This window comes from Rattus rattus, chromosome 3, assembly GCF_011064425.1.
Source record: "Rattus rattus isolate New Zealand chromosome 3, Rrattus_CSIRO_v1, whole genome shotgun sequence".
NCBI classification, from domain to species: domain Eukaryota; kingdom Metazoa; phylum Chordata; class Mammalia; order Rodentia; family Muridae; genus Rattus; species Rattus rattus.
The window spans coordinates 128,299,650-128,318,368 of NC_046156.1; the positions used below are offsets into that span (position 1 = coordinate 128,299,650).

The window sequence follows — 18,719 nt, forward strand, 5'->3', positions numbered from 1 at the left end:
ACACACACACACACAAATAAATCTCATTCCAAAATGAGAGCTGGCAGGATAGCTTAGTGGGTAAAAATGCATGGCATCCAACCTGAAGATGTGATTTAGATCCCTAGGGTCCACGAAATCGAGGGAGCTGAATTGACTTCTGAAAATTGTACTCTGTCTTCCATACACGGGCTCTGGCATATGTGCTTGCGAGGTGCAAGTTTATGCATGCATATACACACAGATTTAAAAAATGGATTTAATTGAAGATATTTAAAAATCCAAAATGATAAAATATTATCTAAATAATTCATAACCTTTATTATGTTTCTACCAAGGAAACAAAAGGTTAAGTGGTTTTCTAAAAACAATACATTTCAGGAAGAACAGGACTCTGTGTGTGTGTGTTTGTGTGTGTGTGTGTGTGTGTGTGTGTGTGTGTGTGTGTGTACTATTAACTAGGGGTGATTACAAAACAAATACATTTATTTGACATCACAGTGCTTCCCTAAACTGCCATTTTACCTACTAAATGCTATTGGGGGAAACCTTTAAATGCCTAAGAGTCAGAAACACAGACCTTCCTTTTTCCAGCAAAAGGCAAAAGTCAACCCACCTGTTTAGACAGCTTCATTTTACTAATAGTAATTGCGGTTCAGCCCCCTGGTTACTATAACAGCAAGTTATCCCCAGATGCCAGGGGACCAGGGAAGGAGTGGAAAGGTGAAGAGGGGATGGAGGAAAAGTGAAATCCCTGCAATATCGCCTCGAGCCACTAGGGGTACCTTTGTATCATTTTTCATTCTGCACCGATTTGGAGTAGAAACCTGTATTAGGGGAAAACCAGGGTCCTCGGCATTTTTTTTCTTTTCTTTCTTTTTTTTTCTTTGCGAGCAGTGCACCCAGAACCCCAAAAGATTTTTAAAAAACGAAAGAAAGGAAGGAAGAAAGGAAAGGAAAGGAAAGAAAGAAACCACAGCCCTTCGGTAACCCGGATAGGGCTACGGAATCGTTCTACTGGACACCAGCACTGGGAATTCATTTTTGAGGTCAATTTCCAATCGAGATAAATCTATTGGATTAGTAGGATTATCTGATCGCAGCTCAAAGAAGTAACGTTGTTTGATCGCTTGTATTTCTTGCCTGATGGTCGGAATTACACGGATGCGGCTTTGGTTCTCCAGGATTCTGGATCGTGGCAGCATCTGGAGAGAAAAAAAGCATCAATCCACACGTTTAGGAAGTGTCCGTGGGTGAATAACGAGGGAGGGGGAGGTGGATCTGGGGTTGCGGCTGCTTAAAGAAAAAATAAATAAATAAAGGAGGCATCTTGAATTCTGAAACAAGAATTACCCAGTTCCAGAGGTTGAAAAGAAAGCATCTGCAAACTGGTAAATACTTTGACCATTTCGGCTTGAATTTGACGGGGAAGTGTTGTTAAAACTGTCTCCTTGAATAATTTAAAGAGGACTGGGGGAAGATGAGGGGGCTCCCTCCGTGGACGTGCTTCCCTGAGGGTAAGTTTGTGCCTCTTTCCTCGGGAGAGGGCTGCGGGTTTGGGTATCACTGTGCTGAAGGGGTTGCGGACGCGGCGCCGGAGAAATGGGGCGAGCAGGCTGGAAGCCCACCTCGCGCATCTCCCAGGCATCGCGACCTCTCCGCCCGCACCGAGCTTTAAAACCTAGGTTTTGTGGCGTCAGTGGGGAAACCAAGCAGCCTTCCGCCTCTCAACTTTGCCTTGAAAAAAGAAATCTCACAGCAGGGAGATCCCTCTTGGACCCGGCGATTTTTCTCCTAGAGATACTTTAAGGAGAGGAGACAGCCAGTGCTTTAGAAAATCCTGCTTGGAGGTTGGGGGAGAGCTCTGGTCTTCATTGTGCTGCCTCGGCCCAGTTTCCCAGGCTGTCTAAGCTTCTTGGGGGAATTTCGCTGGGGATACAGTCAGCAAGAGGATGGCCTTATTCATAAGCTCCCATGTTCCCACCCTCTGTTTCTTTCTGCCCTTCCCCACCACCTCCTTCCTTCAGTCGGGCACTAAAGGGTTACAGTCGCTGCATCTGATCTAGGAGAAAAGAAGTAGGATTCTGCCACACAGGTTATCTTGTGACTTCCTTTTAGGACTTTGCATAATACAGTCCGACTTAACTTTCTTGAGTTAGATGAGCCTCTTTGCAGTATTTCAGCCCTGGGCCCAGGCTGAGTGCACCAGGCATCCAGCCACCGTTGGGGTTTTAGCCTGCTTTGCTCTCTGCTCCTTACTCCTCGCTTTTCTTTCCCAGTGAGTTGCGAGGTGCTTGAGTTTCTAGCGATTTTCTTGCAACTGAATTTAGGTTAAAATGTATTTTTTTCTTTCAGTTAAAGACGTCTTGTAGCTCTCAGAAAAAACTCCTCTGTGCTGGCAGAAGGAAATCGATTGTGCCAGCGGTAATTAAAATTAATCTCGCAAATGCGTGAATATTAATTGACTTAGAGAAGTAAAAGTTGCTTTGGAATCCGAAAAGGACATTATGATCACTGAAGTTTGAAATCCACACAGCTCCAGCCCAATTATATTTCCATAATAATATATAATATGTAAGTATTTATGAATCGTATGGAAGTGTCTACAGATGCCTTCCGTTGTGGAAACTCCCTCAGATCCCTTCACCTTTCAGTCTCTTTAGGTTAGCCTTTTCTCTTTAAGGCCAAAAACATTTGCTTTAAAACTAGCAACTGCTCCAATACACTGAAATAAAATGGAGAGAGGCAATTGTTATGATATGAACTGCTGCATCTGGTATATTTTAGTATTCCAAGACAAGCATTAGACATTTTCCCCGGGATGTGTGTTGATACATTGTGAAATTTGTGCAGACACCTTTACAGTTTTAACATTAAAGACTCTCCATTAAGTCTGGACTCACCAGAGAGACAACTCTTCAATGTCATCTGAGCTCATCCCCTCCCATACTTACTTTAGACAAACTTCAAATACTTCAAATAGCATTCTGGCTGTGACAAGAGGAGTCTTACCAAACTTCCCCCTCCCCCCCTCGCCCCCAGATTTGCCCATGTGTTCTTAAACGGAATTCTGAAGCTAGTATATGAAATTTGTATTTTAAAGATGCAATTGCCAAGTTGAAAACTTTTGTGTCCTAGGGATTTTAGAGTGGAAACTTGGCCGTTTCTTGCTTCTGTGGGATTGAGTTAACCCTTTGTAAAAACGGTAGATTCCAAGGAAGCGTTTCTGCAAGCTCATTTGTTTTCTGCACATATTTGTGAAGCTGGCTCTGCCTCTTTTCCATGCTTCTGCGTCACGTGGTCTGTGTGCTTTGGAAGGCAAAGAATGGATGTTCTGTGTGTGCGTACATCCCAGCCACTGTTCCTGGCCACAGAGTCCAGGAATATCAAACATCCGCATAAAAATACAAATAGAGTTAACCGTTAATACAAAATCAATACAGCATTTGAATGACAGGTGGGTTATATTTCTCCCTTTAGGGTAGTTGACAATATAATTATTGACATCAAGGTGATTAAAGATTCAAAATATAAGATGGGGTCCTTCTAAAGATTAATTTGCATATTCTGAAATCAATAAAGTAGTGATAATCAGGAGTCTCAGACCAATGAGGAGGGTGAGTGAGTTGACACCCCTCCACTGTAGCTGGGAAATAGTTTTCTGTCAAGAGTAGTTGACATTTTCTAAGACTTCATTATGCTCTTTTTGGGTGGTGAGAAGGAAAAGGGGCAGCTTTGTACAGTCTGCTTGGAGGGTTGATGATGCTTGTATAGTAAATCTCTACACAACTTGTAGGTAGTGAGAACTGAGAAACCTTATAGGTAGTAAGTTCACGTTGACAGCCAATAGCAAGGGATGTAGCCTATGGAGAACTCTTCCAAATTTATAGCTATGCCCAGTTAATGGATGCAAGCTCAGCACAGGTTGACAGAGAGGACCAGTTATAGGATTGGTGAATCACGACAGGGTGCACTTGGTAAATTAACTACATTTTGTTCTGTTTTCTCCAGCATGCCTGTTGTAATGATTTCTCAAAGGAACACAGTGTCCTTGATTGGTTCCTGTTAGTTTTTATGAAAGTTTCACAAAACGTGTAATTTGGACGAGAAGGTTAAAAGTTCACAATTAATGCTGAAAATTGCAAATATCATTCTTAATGTAAGTGAAAGATAGAGGCATTGGATTCCCCAAAGCTATTGGTTCACAGTATTTGTATTGCATTCCCCCGGGTATTGCTATCTTCTATATGGTCTAGCTGGCCTAAAATACAGACATGACTAACATAGTGACTGCAGATCCCGTGGTTCTGATATGATTCACCACATTCACTGTGACTCCCCATTTTTTTCAAAAAGATGAAATTCTACCTGTTATTAAGTGGGAGTACACTGAAAGGGAGAGTTTACTTTTCTGCGTGAATGTAAATGATTGAAATTCAACATACATTATCTGTAGTATAAAACCTCTCTCTTTTGCTTTATTGGGACCTGAAGTAAAAAGTCTACCTTTCCATGAATTTGAAATCTCAATGCTTAATATTCAAATCTTGCAATGTCCAGAAAAAAAGATGGAATGTTTATGAATATCCTCAACAAATGTAGAACATACTTTTATTATTTATTATTATTAAAAGATAACTTGTGATATCTTGGGGATAGCCTGACCTTATGACTGTTTCCAGCTATGTCCAGGAACGGTTCTTGAATAGCAAGACATTGTTTTAGGTTTATTTAGTCTAATGGCAATGAAAGTGTGTTGTGACCCCTCCCCCAAAAAGGAAAAAGGAAAAAGGTAAAGAAAAATAAACTTATATTTCCTTTGGGTAGCATATCTGTTGGGGGAAAAACTGGCAAGTGTTAGTTTAACTGAAGTCAGAGGAAACTAATAAATCACTCCAGGCATTTGAAATTATTAGACATTAAACTTTGGGGAGTTTTATTTGAATTCTTTTTATAGCAGTCAATATAATCTCTTCTGTGCCTATTCCCATTGCATGTAAGAGAGAAATTCTACTCAATGGAAGGGCACTTTACTGCTGTCATTACTGCAGAGTTTATAGATGAGGGATGTGTCAGCATGTGAGATTCAGCCTTAATGCCTCTTTTGTGTGAAAACTTATGGGCCTTGCAGGCACTCTCTCATCCTGACACTCATAAAACGTTCAAGTCTCTGTATTTATTATTTAATTTTCTTCCTACATATAGCCATCAAGCGTCTCAATGTATGGACGTGGAGCAAAACATGGCAGTCAAGTGCAAATGTGTATGAGGTTTAATAACACACATTGCAGGAACTGATAAAGTTTAATTAAAAAAAGACAAGTTAAACATGAAAGTCAGTTTGGAATAAATACAAGTTAAGTTAGTGCTAGAGATGTAAAATAAACAACCACTGTGATACATCACAGCAAATCAAGTCTCAGGCTGAGACTGGACCACCCAAATGCAGTTGTCATGGTAGGACTTAGCTTTGAGTCCTGAAGCTTCTATGGGACTTGTGAAATACATATTTTTTTAAATGATTTTACTTTTTCTTGGTTTGTATGGCAATATTAGCTAGTATTTTGACTATGCATCAACCAAACTTTTTTGCATATAATACTAATTCTTCTTTTTCATGGCTTTTTAAAAAGTTAATGAGCTTTTAATTTTTTCTATTATATATTTCGACCATATTTGTTCCTCTTCCCAAACTCCTCTCAAATCAAGCACAGGGCAGGTCCCATGTTGAGGAGTTGGCCCACATAAATAGACTCAATGATTTTCTTTGTGCTTTTATTCTTTATTGGCTTTGTTTTGGTACTAATTCCTTTCTGAAAGGCAACAGAATGTTGTTTGTTTTGTTTTGTTTTTTTCTCTAGACCAAACTTCTCTAATGATGCCGATGACAACCACTAGATTCAGATTCCTGCCTTCCTTTTGGAGGTGCTGTGGGCCATGCTCACAATTGAACTGCACATCTATTAGTTTGTCTGCTCCCATAGTTTATTTGTTTTGCATGGTTTAGAAAACAAATAGGCTCATCGTTTGTTTGCTTATTTATATTTTATCTATATATCTCTATCTCTATATATCTATTTCTCTCTATATATAGGTATACATATACATATACACACATATATATACATATACATATATACATATATACACACACACACACACACACACACACACATATATATATATATATATATATATATATATATATATATACACACACTCACACACATATCTTCCCCTCTTCCCTCTCCTGACATGGTGCAACTCTGTCAGTCTCTCTCTCTCTCTCTCTCTCTCTCTCTCTCTCTCTCTCTCTCTCTCAATTATTTATTTATCTAGATATATTTGGTGGTGATAATAGATGTTCAGCCAGGAACTAAAAGTTGTAGTGTATACAGAATATTGGTCAACTATTTCTCTAAATGAAATATTTATATTTTTTTATATTTTCTCTTATCTGAAGAACAGACATAGTCTAAAAGCAAAGAAGTGGGTGTGTCTCATTGGCTACTTGTGAAAACACTAATGCTACAGTGATTTCTCTTTCATATGCACCATCAATTGTGTGGAACACTAACAATCTCATTTTTGTTTTTGATACACTTAATGTATTTTTAAGCTTTCAGGGGAAATATTAAACAGATAAATTGTTAGGTTTCAAACTTCAGACAAATGGCTGAGGTGTCTGTTTAACCTGTTAAAGTGGACCTGGCCACCAGGTTTTCCCTGCAATCCCTTAGTCTCTACCTGTTACAGGGCCTTCATGGCAGGTATACCTTACCCCTACCTTGATTTCCCCAGGCTATGAATCTGGGCTGTACTTCCCAATATATAATCTAACCATTTTCCTTGTCCCTGCTTTTTTTGTATCTTTGAGCATCCTGACTCCTGTACCTGGGTCCCCTCTCTCCCCTCATTCTTCCCTTCTTCCCTCTCCTGCCATGGTGTAGCTCTGTCAGTCGTGTCCACTCTGGACTCTCCCAGCAGTTCTTTACTCTGACTATGCTCTCCTACATATCTACAGTGAACCTTCCTCCCCCATACCTGGAAGCACTTATATTCTCTTTTCTTTTCTTTCTTTCCTTCTTTCCATTGTTCATTCACAAATTAAAGATAAATTAAATTTTCTTTGACAAAATCATGGTTAATTATTTTATTCTAGCTTATGGAACATTCATTATGCTGGCAAATTCATTCAGGAACTATCAACTTAATACAAGTCAGGTTGTGATCGTCAGTCGCCTAAAAATTCCCTTTTGGAAAACAAACCATCCCCAGAGAGTACTGGGCAATAAACACTGTTTCCTGCTTATAACATTGACCAACAGCTTGTCACGCTCTCTGCACCTGAAAGCAATACTTAAGCCATTCAATAGTTAACCTGAAAGGCGTACAGGTTCACTTCAGCAGCCATTATGTTTTGAGTCAGTGGATCTGTCATTTTTGATTTAAATCTGTATTACGTAGCTGTCCAAAACTTTACACACAAGTGACAATGTTATCTATCCTTTTCTTATGGGTAAAAACATCACCAGTTTCTTGACTTCTTCAATTGTGCCAAGTGTCCTAATGCACATGTTCTGAGGGTGCCAAAGCTCTCTACAATTTAGAGCTGTAGTCTTTAATAATAACATCCCAGGATGAAACCCCTTTACATATTCAAGTGACCCCATAACATCAGTGTCCACAACCTTCACAATGGCAAAAATTTGGGCTTCTCCCCAGCATGTAGAGCTATCAACTAACTATAGATTATTTTAAAAAAATTTCATGAATATATACATATGATATATTGAGGTTTTATTCATGAACTTATTTTATAAGTTGTTTGTCATCGCTTTTCTCCATTGGAGGCCAAGAAGACCACCTTGAATGGGCTACTAAGAGGACTGGATTTTGTCCAATATATAGTTGACATTATTCTAGCCTCCCTAGATTTTCGTGGATGAGTCATTTCACTCACTCGCTCATCCCATTCTGTTATATGTTTGAGCAGTTTTATTGGTGGTTTATAAAACACATTTTTTCTAAGTTTCATTTTGAACAAGCCAGGGAGTTCTTCAATGACACTGATTTAGTTAATACTTTTTAGTGAGAAACTATTTCTAACTATTACGAGTAATTAAAAGGGAGTCTTTTAACACATATTAACTTGGCCGTTTTGACGATTTCATACGTGAACATAATGTGTTTGGAGTCCTCTCTCCCCTCCTGCCCTCTTATCTCCTCTTCATCTCTAGCAATAAGTCCCATGCCTACCAATCACTTTCCCAGGCTCACGGCTTTTGTTTTTGTTTTATGACCCATTAAGTTTTAACAGGGCCATCTGTTTCACCATTGAATAAGAAGCATCCCTTGGAGTTGGGTGGGTTCATTGGTGGGCACAGTACTGGAGACAATTGTTTTCCTCCGCATGGATTGATCAGTTAGCCGATATTTTCAGCATGGATGGGTGTGCCCTACTTAACTGCTACTTAGTCTTCTCACTTTTGTTTTTTATCTTTAAACCATGAAATCAGTTGTTATTTGAAGTTACAGAAATTTTAAATTAATATACCATACCCTCTAAAAATAATAATTTGAAAGTCCTAAAAGTTTTAGCGATAATCACATTTAGCTTGTTTTCTTTTAGGGATTAAGAATTACTAATACAATAACATTATTTCCATTCTTATAATTTACTGAAGGTACATGATCAGTCATTGTGCCAATGTGCATATTTATTATTGATGTCTGATTTGTTAATAGGCTATACAAATGGTCCACAAACAGAGTGCTTTTTAAAATCTTGTGTTTGTGAGATGTTCAAAAGGCATTGTAATATAGAAGAAAACATGGCTGCACACGAAGAAGATTGCTCATGTAGTATTTTGATCAACTGAGTCACTGTTCAAACTCTGCATAATACCAGGAGGTACAGGCAGACATTGTTGGTGTTTAGTGTATCGTACAAAAGAAGTTGATGGTCTCACTCTAACTCTGTGGACGGTTGCTCCGGAAAAAATAGTGTTTGCCAATTCCAGCAGAAGACGGGAGGGAAGGGGCACAGAAGCTTAAGTACCTTCTCTGTGCTAATCATCCTCGGAGGGGCCAAGATTGACACCTTTGGCACAGAGCCACTCCAGCAGCTTAACATCACGTCTCCTCGGACGACCAAAGTGGTGGTCCTTCTCTAGCAGTGAGGGATTTTCTTTAAAGGGACATTAATTAAACAGGACACCAGGAAGGGAGGGTGATTTTCCCTTCTTCCCAGGCATTGTCTCTACTCACTAGAAACAAGAATAAGCTTAAATAGAGGATGGGAAATGCCACACTACTTCGGCTGTGCCAGTTTCTCTATAAGATACTGGAAAGCATAATTAAGTTGCTTCTACAAGCGATGACTTGTGACCTATGGGTGGCCCGATCAGACAAGAGCATCAATTTAATATCACAGGAAGCAATCAGCTCTACCTGGCTGTCTCCTCTGAGCTCCTGAGTGGTTATTCATTTTCTTCTGGGAGATCACAGGGTCACCCATTGGTTTGAAAAACATGTCCTGCAGTATCTTACACATGCATCAAATCTGTTGCCCCTGACTTTTTAAAGACTCTCTGTCTCATCTCTGCTTGCTCCTTCGCCTCATGCACCTTTCTGTTCATTTTGAAGTCAGGATCCCTAAATAGATTCTCGATTTTTAAATGAGTGTTTTGAGATGCGGCCTCGTGGTATGTTGAAAATAAATAGAAAGGAAACATTTTTGCACAGTTAATGGTAAGTGCCTTTCCATCCCCATAGAAAAGCATGAGTGGAGGGGCAGAATGTTCTCCAACTGCAGCCAAACTTCAGGTGAAAAGGTGTTTGTTCTAGAAGTGTCCACTGTATAATAAAGAAAAAAAGATGTTGGTTCCATCTCCTTCCCTTCAGGTTCTCAGAAACTCTGCCATGGCGTCCTCAAATCCTCATCTTAGTAAAGAGTAATCATCATCTCTTTAGCAGTCTGTACACCCCTCTGTTGAATAAAAAGCCATTCCCACTGAACTTTAACATAGGTCTGTCTATTTTATCCCTTCTTGCTTGAATCTCTATAAGCTAAAGGCATTTGAGGGATCAGGCATTCCAAACCCACAAAAAAATAGGAGGATGGTATGAGAGGGGGGAACACCATAGAAGGAGTCAGGATTCTTCACTTAGGAAGGACTGTCTGAAGTCCTATAGAACCATGCATGTCTGGTTATTAAAATCTTAAAATGCAAAAGGCATAACCTCTTCTCAATGAGTAAGGCTAGACTTATCACCATGCTGTTTTTAATCATTTGATTACTTTTACTTTACTCAACACAAGAATTTTTAAATTGTTTGTTTTGAGATTGGAATATAATTACACTATTGACCCTTTCCTTTCCCTCCCAAATTCATGATCTATTTTATTACTTTCATTTTACACACACACACACACACACACACACACACACACACACACACACACACATGCAGATACATATATATTGAGATAATACTTTAACTCTTATATTATAGTTGCTTGCCTACAAATTCTTAAGTTCTTAACCTTTCTCTTTTGAAGTCTGAAGCACACATTTCATTATTCTGCTGGTCTCTCTGAGAAGCCTCGGTCTCCAATGGCATTTGCAGGTCCATTTGCATTATCTTACACAGTCTACGCCTTGACCTTAAATTGCTACTTTCTAGTCATCTTTCAGAATTCACATCCTGCATCTTTCTCCAGACTCTCAAATATCTCATGATCACTGATGACTAGAGTAGTCTGAATAACAGATGTACATGTGGCTTGCCTTTTCCTGTAGCTGGTCTTTGCTACTCTGTAGGGTCTTTTTTCCCAACTTTTATTCTACCACCCCCTACCCACCCTGGCTCACCTCCCTATTACCAGATAGGAGAAAAAAATAAGAGAGAGGGAGAGGGAGAGGGAAAGGGAGAGGGAAAGGGAGAAGGAGAGAAGGAGAAATTTAATTTTTCTTCTTTCAGCAAGACTACTAGCAAATACAATCAACTGTCCTAAATAACAAAGAATCAAAAACCATACCTATGAGGCTCTGGCATTTATATTTCTTCTAAAACAATTTCCACAATTCCAAACATCAGACAGTCATAGGAAAGATCTACAGCTGGCAAAGCTAAGCCTCTGCTAGAGCATGAGGCAAATCATAATCAGCTGCTATGAAGCAGCTCCATATCCTCACACCTGAGATTAAAATGGAAACACAGTCATATAACATTTCTGTGTTTTTGAAAGAAACCAAAATTCCAGAATTCTCACTATAATTCCCATTATACTCCAGCCTCCACAAGGAGCACAGCGTTCCTGTGTTCCTTTGCTTCTGCACTTGATGTCTACTGGATGTCAAGCTGAAAACAGACTGAGGAAACTGATTCTGTGTGTGTGTGTGTGTGTGTGTGTGTGTGTGTGTGTGTGTGTGTGTGTGTGTGTGAGAGAGAGAGAGAGAGAGAGAGAGAGAGAGAGAGAGAGAGAGAAAGAGATATAAAGGGTATCATAGGATCAGTTCCAGAAGGATGATAAATATTTGGACAGTTGGAGAGAAGGAGTTCTTTTTATGGCTAGAAATAACAAGGAAGAGAGAAGTGACCTGCTAGCTAGGTCTTTGGGGCTGCTAGCCAGGGCTCCTCTAAGCAAACACTGACAGGGAGAGACGTCTCCAGGGAAGATGTAGCTGACCCCAAACCACCATCCATTCCTCCTGCTCTGAGCTGCTTCCCTCTCATTGTCTTCTCAAAGAAGGCTTGCTGCTTGGTATATACTATATTGCGTACTTAGATAGAGTTTGTTGTTAGACCTTAACATATCTTATTGGTTGGTTTTTAGGATATTGTCAACTTTTTCTTTGTCCTTCTCAACATCTGATTTTCTTCATTTTTAAATCTCTGGAGAGGGAGATTGTAGAGATAGCCCAAGGTAAAAGGCACAAAAAAGAACCACTTAGGCTTCTCTGCAGAGAAAGGAGAAAGAAGATCACTCCATGACTTTAGTGAAGCTTGCCAGCATGTTCTTCCTCCTGGAAGGAAGCTCTGAGTGAGACTAAGATGGGGCAAATGAGTCCATTAACCTTCTCACCATGTCTCCTTCTTAGGCTTCAGGTTCATTCTGCTCTTGTCTTGGCGACTGTTCCAGTGGCTTTGATTCTGACTTGTATTTAACAATATGTTACAAAGAGATAGTAATGATCTCTACCTCATGGTGCACAGGTAAATTAAATGACGTAATAAATTGGGATCCATACTTAAGGTAGTCATGGAAAACACATTTGTTCCAATGTCATTGTCACACCCATCCTCAAGGTCTAAGGTAGAACAGACTCTCCTAAGACTCACTATGTACTCAGGAGTGACTTTGAATTCTTAAAGCTCCTATTCCCTTCCCTCAAAGCTGGACTTATAAGAGTGTAACACCATTCCCATCTGGCATTCAAATGGCCACAGCATTGGCCCAGCATTCCTCAGACTTGTGTGCGATGAGCGTCTTGAGGTTCCATAATCACGTCTCAGAAAATACCATTTTTAACCCCTGAATTCTAATGTACTACTTATTTTCACCCTTAAAGGCTTGTGGTATCGTTTTCCTCCACCCTCTGATACAGGCAATATCACACTAGAATTACCCTTCCTTGTCATCGTTGCTCCTTGCAACGCTAGCATTCTTAGTTCCATGGCCACAGGCCTCACTTCACCATCTCCTTTTGCCACCAGCTATAAATTGTTTCTGGATAAGGTTCCAACACCACACTGTTTGTAGCCGCTCATGATTATGCCTATTAATTAACCCCAGCATGCCAGTCCCCAGCTTTTTCTGTTTCCTTCCTGTTGGTGTCTCATGTGCGCCACACTCCTCAAATACTCAGCCGCAGTGAGCATATGGCTGCACTGAATTGGTCTCACTGGGGTGCACAGCTGAGCGCTCTGTATCAAACCCATTTAGACATATGTTGGAGTTGGGCAGTCCTGTGCTTGTACCTTCGATCCACCTTTCCTTGCATTTTGGGCCTTCTACATGATATCTAGCTAATTAAAGCCTCTTTTCTCCTTTTCAGTCATTTCAAATAAGGATACTTAGCTTATAAGTCTGGTGTGAGGACTAACTGGTGTGGAGATATATATATATATATATATATATATATATATATATATATATGTGTGTGTGTGTGTGTGTGTGTGTGTGTGTGTGTGTGTGTGTGTGTGTGTGTATTGAGCAAGGTTCAGAAGTTGTTTCTTGATCTGGCACTATATTAATCAGTTTGACAGAATTCTGAATGGACCCGGCTGAGAGTTCTCCCCTAATATGAAAGGAAACTTGGTCCTTCCCACTCCCCAACCCATCTATTCAAGGTTGTGGTTGTCAAAGCTTTGTGATGATTCAATTTATACTTGGAGAAGCAAACTCTCAGATGTATAAACATATACATCTGCCTTCCCATAAATGTGTATATCACCAGACCAGGAATACACACTACTGGAAATACCTGCATAAGGAAGACAAACCCAGTATGCTTTAAAGGCTTATAAATCGATGATGGCAGCACTTTTCAATATTCAAGGTACATGGATTCTTAGGGCAGACAGCACAGCTAATGGGATGAATGAGATGGATGAGGTTATATAACTGATGTCTTTAACTTTTTCTCATTTGTTATTATGTGTGACTAGAGATTTCTTGATTTTGATCTTTTTGTGTAGCTAGAAATGATCTTGTAGTAAAAGGAAAAGTTTTATTTGATGAGATTGTTCTTTAATTATGATGTGATTACTATTATTTCTTTACATCTCTATTTATCTTATGTGATAGATTTGCCCAGAAGTCCTTTAGGCAAAGTCTGCTTTAACTGTAACTTGATAAAAGACAAATAATGTTAGCCAATGTTATAGGTTCTGATGCATTAGCATACACTGACAATGAACAATAGTCACAAAGTGTCTTCCGTGGAAGACACTAGCATCTGTGCCTTCCAAAGGACAACTCAATGTTTATGTTTCAGTGACCTTGTGGAGATGCTGAGTTTAAATCAAATATGCATAGCAGTAAAGCTTGCTTTAATTTTCTTCTAGTTTTCTTTTTTATTTACAAAGCTATTTTTAATTGAATATTTTTTATTTACATTTCAAATGTTATCCCCTTTCCCGGTTTCTCTTCCAGAAACTCCCTATCTCATCCCTCCACCCCCTGTTTCTATAAGGGTGCTCCCCCACCCTCTCACCCACTCCCTCATGCCTCCCTGCCATGTCATTCCCCTACACTGAGGCATCAAGCCTTGACAGGACCAAGGGCCTCTCCTTTCATGGATGAACAACAAGGCCATCCTCTGCTACATATGTGACTGGAGCCATAGGTCCATCCCTGTGTACTCTTTGGATGGTGGTTTAGTCCCTAGAAGCATTGAGGGATCCGGTTTTGATATTGTTGTTTTTCTTCTGGGGTTGCAAACCCCTTTAGCTCCTTCAGTCCTTTCTCTAACTCCTCAATTGAGAATCCCATTCTCAGTCAATGGTTGGCTGCAAGCATCCACCTCTGTAATTGTCAGGCTTTAGCAGAGTCTCTCAGGAGACAGCTATATCAGGCTTCTGTCAGCATGCACTTCCTGGCATATGCAATAGTGTCTAGGTTTGATGGTTGTATATGGGATGGATCCCCAGATTTCTATATCAAAAACATTCGCTTTCCATTTCACATATAATTGTCTTGATGTGGGACCTGGACAATTCACTTTGGCCATCCCTTCCCACAAGCCCGCTCATTTAGACTTCTGTCAGCAAAGTTGATAATATTCCTCCCCTTGGAGAAATTATAATACAATGGATTTTCACCACTTGTTGATGAAATCTAAATAAAATCTAAACAGTTTAGTGTTCTAGTAAAGAGCTTACATAATTTAGCTCCAGCTTGCCTTGCTACCATATCTAGTGTTCATCCCCTGAATTCTGGACAAGGTAAAGTGTCACCTCTTGACAGGAGGGCTATTTTGCCCACTTTTGTCCCATGTTGGGTTTTCTGTGTTGGTGGGGTCAATCAATGTTTTGAGAGAGAAGATTATCTCCATAAAGTTTGTTGGGACAATCCATTAGGACAATCCCACTAGGAAGGAAGGGAATACCAATGAATTCCTTCTTCTATTAGTTCCTATTGCAGCTTTGAGTGTGAGAAAGAACTCTCAGCATTCCATGTTCACCTTCCTAAGAATCTGAACTGACCAAGGAGCATTCACCCTGTGGTAGCCATGAAACATTATTATTAATTTCACTGGAACCTCTTCTCCACCGTGGGTCCTTTTATATCCATCCTTGATGGGTTCTTCTCAATGTCTTATGATCATGAGGTCTCATAGGCCACTAACTAGAGGCAGACCTGTCTCTTCTCTTCATGTCAAGTAACTGTTAGACCATCTCATTAATCCTGCTTTTAAGGATTTACTCTGGGAAATAGTTACTCTCTACTTTCTTTAAATATTTGGCGAATACCAGGAAAGGGGATATAACATTTGAAATATAAATAAATAAAATATCCAATTCAAAATATTTGGTGAATACAAGGACTTGGTTATGCTCAATGAACACCTTTATTCCAGGTAAAGAACACAGCACACAAAGGAAGAAAATGAAATGAATTATGCAGATATAATTATGCAGATATTTATACTAGGGTTATAGTTATTGTGTTCCTCCACCTTTGGCTCATATTTGGTACCCCTGTGTTTTGGCAAGCACCAATGGAAAACATGAAGCCAGGGTCTACTGATAATGTGCTTCACTCACAGTGAGCTAGTCATGCAGATGCCTGCCTGCCGTGTAGGTTAATTTGGTCTGAAACATTTATTATTAAATTCATTAAATTATTAATTGGGTTATCATTTATTCTTACTAAGTGTGCTTGACAGATTGTTTCAGTCCAACTTATATATAATAATCAATATTTATATTTGGTTAATTTAATTGATCCTCTTATTTCTGATCTCTATGTTTGAATATTTGCTTTTCAATAACACTTTTCAGAAAACTAAAATCAAAAGTCACAATATGATTCTACAGACACCAGCAAAAGAAGACAGAGTTTGAGGGGGTCAATAAGCACGTTTCCAAGGAGTCAAACAGTACTCGGCTGTGAATTCTTTATCCAGCTTGATAGATGGGTAGAGGTGGTAGTGAACACAACCTTAGAGCAAGCAATTCTGTTTTGAGATCAGTTGGAAAGATTTCAAATGGTTACTCTTATACCTATTGGCCTGGCTTTAGGAATTTGACACTTATGAACCTTGTTTTATTTTTGTGTAGACCGAAATAGAATCAACTAGAATAGGCCATTTCAACAGTTCAAGAATATAATCACAAATTTATGAAATATATGAATATATATGAGTTCACATATCTACACATATCTATCTACATGTATACTAGCAATGTGTTTGTGCTTATCAAGTAAGTGATAATTATGACTTTGTATACATAGGCACCCAAAAAACTGCAGAATCTCCTATGTATGACATAGTCTTTGCTAAAGGTTTCCATCACTCCATCAGACTCGACAGGCTCTAGTAGTAAGCCTCTAGACAATCCAGGGCAACCAATATTTAGCTACATACAGAGGAATATATATATGTATATATGCACACATACACACACACACACACACACACACACATATATATATATATATATATATATATATATATATATATATATATATATATATATATATATATATATATATATTCCATAGAGGAAACTTGGTACATAATAAAACAAAAAGAGACAAAGACTTTAAAAAGGCAAAGTAAATTATAAATGATACTGCTATTCGAAAAGACAGGAGTCTATGTAATGATAGCAGTTTGTTGATGCTGGATTGCTTTCTCTGTCTTATTTACATTTACTTATTGTGTGCATGTGGAGTTACAGAATGACTTACAGAAGTCAGTTAAATTCTTCTAATGCGTGTGTCCCTGGGATCAAACGTAGATTATTAAGATCAACAGTAAAATCCTTTACCCACGAAACCATCTCTCTGCTCATCTATCACTTAAGAACCTGTATCAGAACTGTAATGTTACTTAATTCTTTATAATATCAAATTCTACTTGGAACCAATTAGCATACTTCTTAAATTTTCTGCAGCATTTAGTACATTAACTTGTGCATTGTGAGTTCTTAATAAGTGTTTGTTTAGTAGATGAAATATTGTATGGGTATCATTATTCTCCACTGCCTTTAATAATTTTAGTTTGTGTCTGACATGGGCCACCGAGAAATTATACAGTGGAGAAAGCAACTGTTTTAGTAAACAATGAAGGCTGCATGCTCTATTGTATTTAGGATGCTTTCTTGAATACTGTTTATAATTTTTATATCACCTTATTGAAGCCATCCATGCCTCAACTTAGGGAGAGAAATAATAGAAAATGTTATGAGCAAGGACCACCTAGCAGGGAATTGCAGAAACTTAGTCTCTCTTGGGCTGAGAGACTAATCTCCTCATAATATGGCGCTTGTCTGGTCTAAGAGTCATTTTGTTTTAAATGCTCATTGTGTACATTCACTGTGTTTGCCAATTTGCTACATCAGGACATTTTCTCATATATATATATATATTAGAAAACACTATTAGAGAATTGGTCAAATTTATTGTAATTAATTGTTGGCCTTTTGAAGTCTCACCATAGGTTCTCCATTTTAGGTTTCAATTAATTAATTACTAGAATTTCTTCCTATTATTTGTGTTGAGAACTCACCTGTGACCATGTATTGAGAAATTTATTAGTAAGAAATAGTATTGCTTTTAATTTTTAACTTCTTCAGATAATGGTCTACTTTTCCTATTAATTTGAAATTCAATTTAAAAAACTGTAATATCTGTCTACACTGATACTTCAGATCTTTTATCTTCATGGTTGTATAGAAATTTGATTTCTGACTTCTTTATGATTCATTTATATTCTTTTGTGCACATTTGGTCTTTCATTAATTTGAATGGTTTCTTATTGTCGTTGATAAGCACATTAGTTATTTTCTGTTGCTGTGATAAAATGTTATGACCAGAAGCAAGTAATAAAAAAATGTTTACTTAAGGCTTACAGATTTAGAGGTGAACCCATTATAGCAGAAGAGACACAGCAGCAGGTAGACCAGGCAACAAGCTGCTCTATCGCATCTTCTAAAACAGAGAGCCTGAACTAGAAGTTGTGTGAATCTATAAACTCTCAAAGTCCACCCTCAGCCGCACACTTATGCAAAGAAGGCTGCATCTGGATCACATCTCTGAGACAGCAAGTCCCCTAACCAAGAGTCTGAAAAAAGAGCCTATGGGGACACTTTGCATAGATCACCACAATACAGAATCATGTCCTCATACACATTTTTATTTCAACATGACTGTGTATGTGGCAGTAAACATACTGAAGACAGTCTCAGATGTGTTGGTGTTACATTAAGGAAAGAAAATTCCAGATTCTCTTTGGTTTAAGTCCACCAAAAACAAGCACAAGTTTGAATCTTCCATCGGTCTTAGTTTGTGGGTTCTGGCTTGTCTGTAGCCTATTTGTGGTGTATATCTGACATGTTTCTATTACCTGTGGTTGTCTTGTCCCTAACAAAGGGCTTTGGTTTAGAATTATGAACAGCACAGAAAGCATCACAGAGGGGAAGGAGTAAGGAATACTTTATAGGATATTAACAGCTTACAGGAAGTTACAGCAAACTGACCATTTATGAAGCAATATCATAGG

At 38.7% G+C, this 18,719-nt stretch overlaps 1 protein-coding gene across 11 annotated transcripts in view; it reads left to right on the top strand.

Annotated features, from left to right (window-relative positions):
- The window catches only part of Nlgn1 (neuroligin 1), an 858,670-nt gene that overhangs the window by 179,268 nt on the left and 660,683 nt on the right, over window positions 1–18,719 (top strand). For 2 of the 11 annotated variants that reach the window (XM_032898585.1, XM_032898598.1), the window contains exon 1: window positions 587–1,496. The exons of 5 other annotated variants lie outside the window; for them this stretch is intronic. The gene's annotated coding sequence lies outside the window, so the exon portion shown is untranslated. Of the gene's footprint in view, window positions 1–583; window positions 1,497–2,284; window positions 2,554–18,719 lie in introns of those variants that run through there. 4 more of the 11 variants (XM_032898596.1, XM_032898588.1, XM_032898597.1 and 1 more) reach the window with 4 other exon arrangements.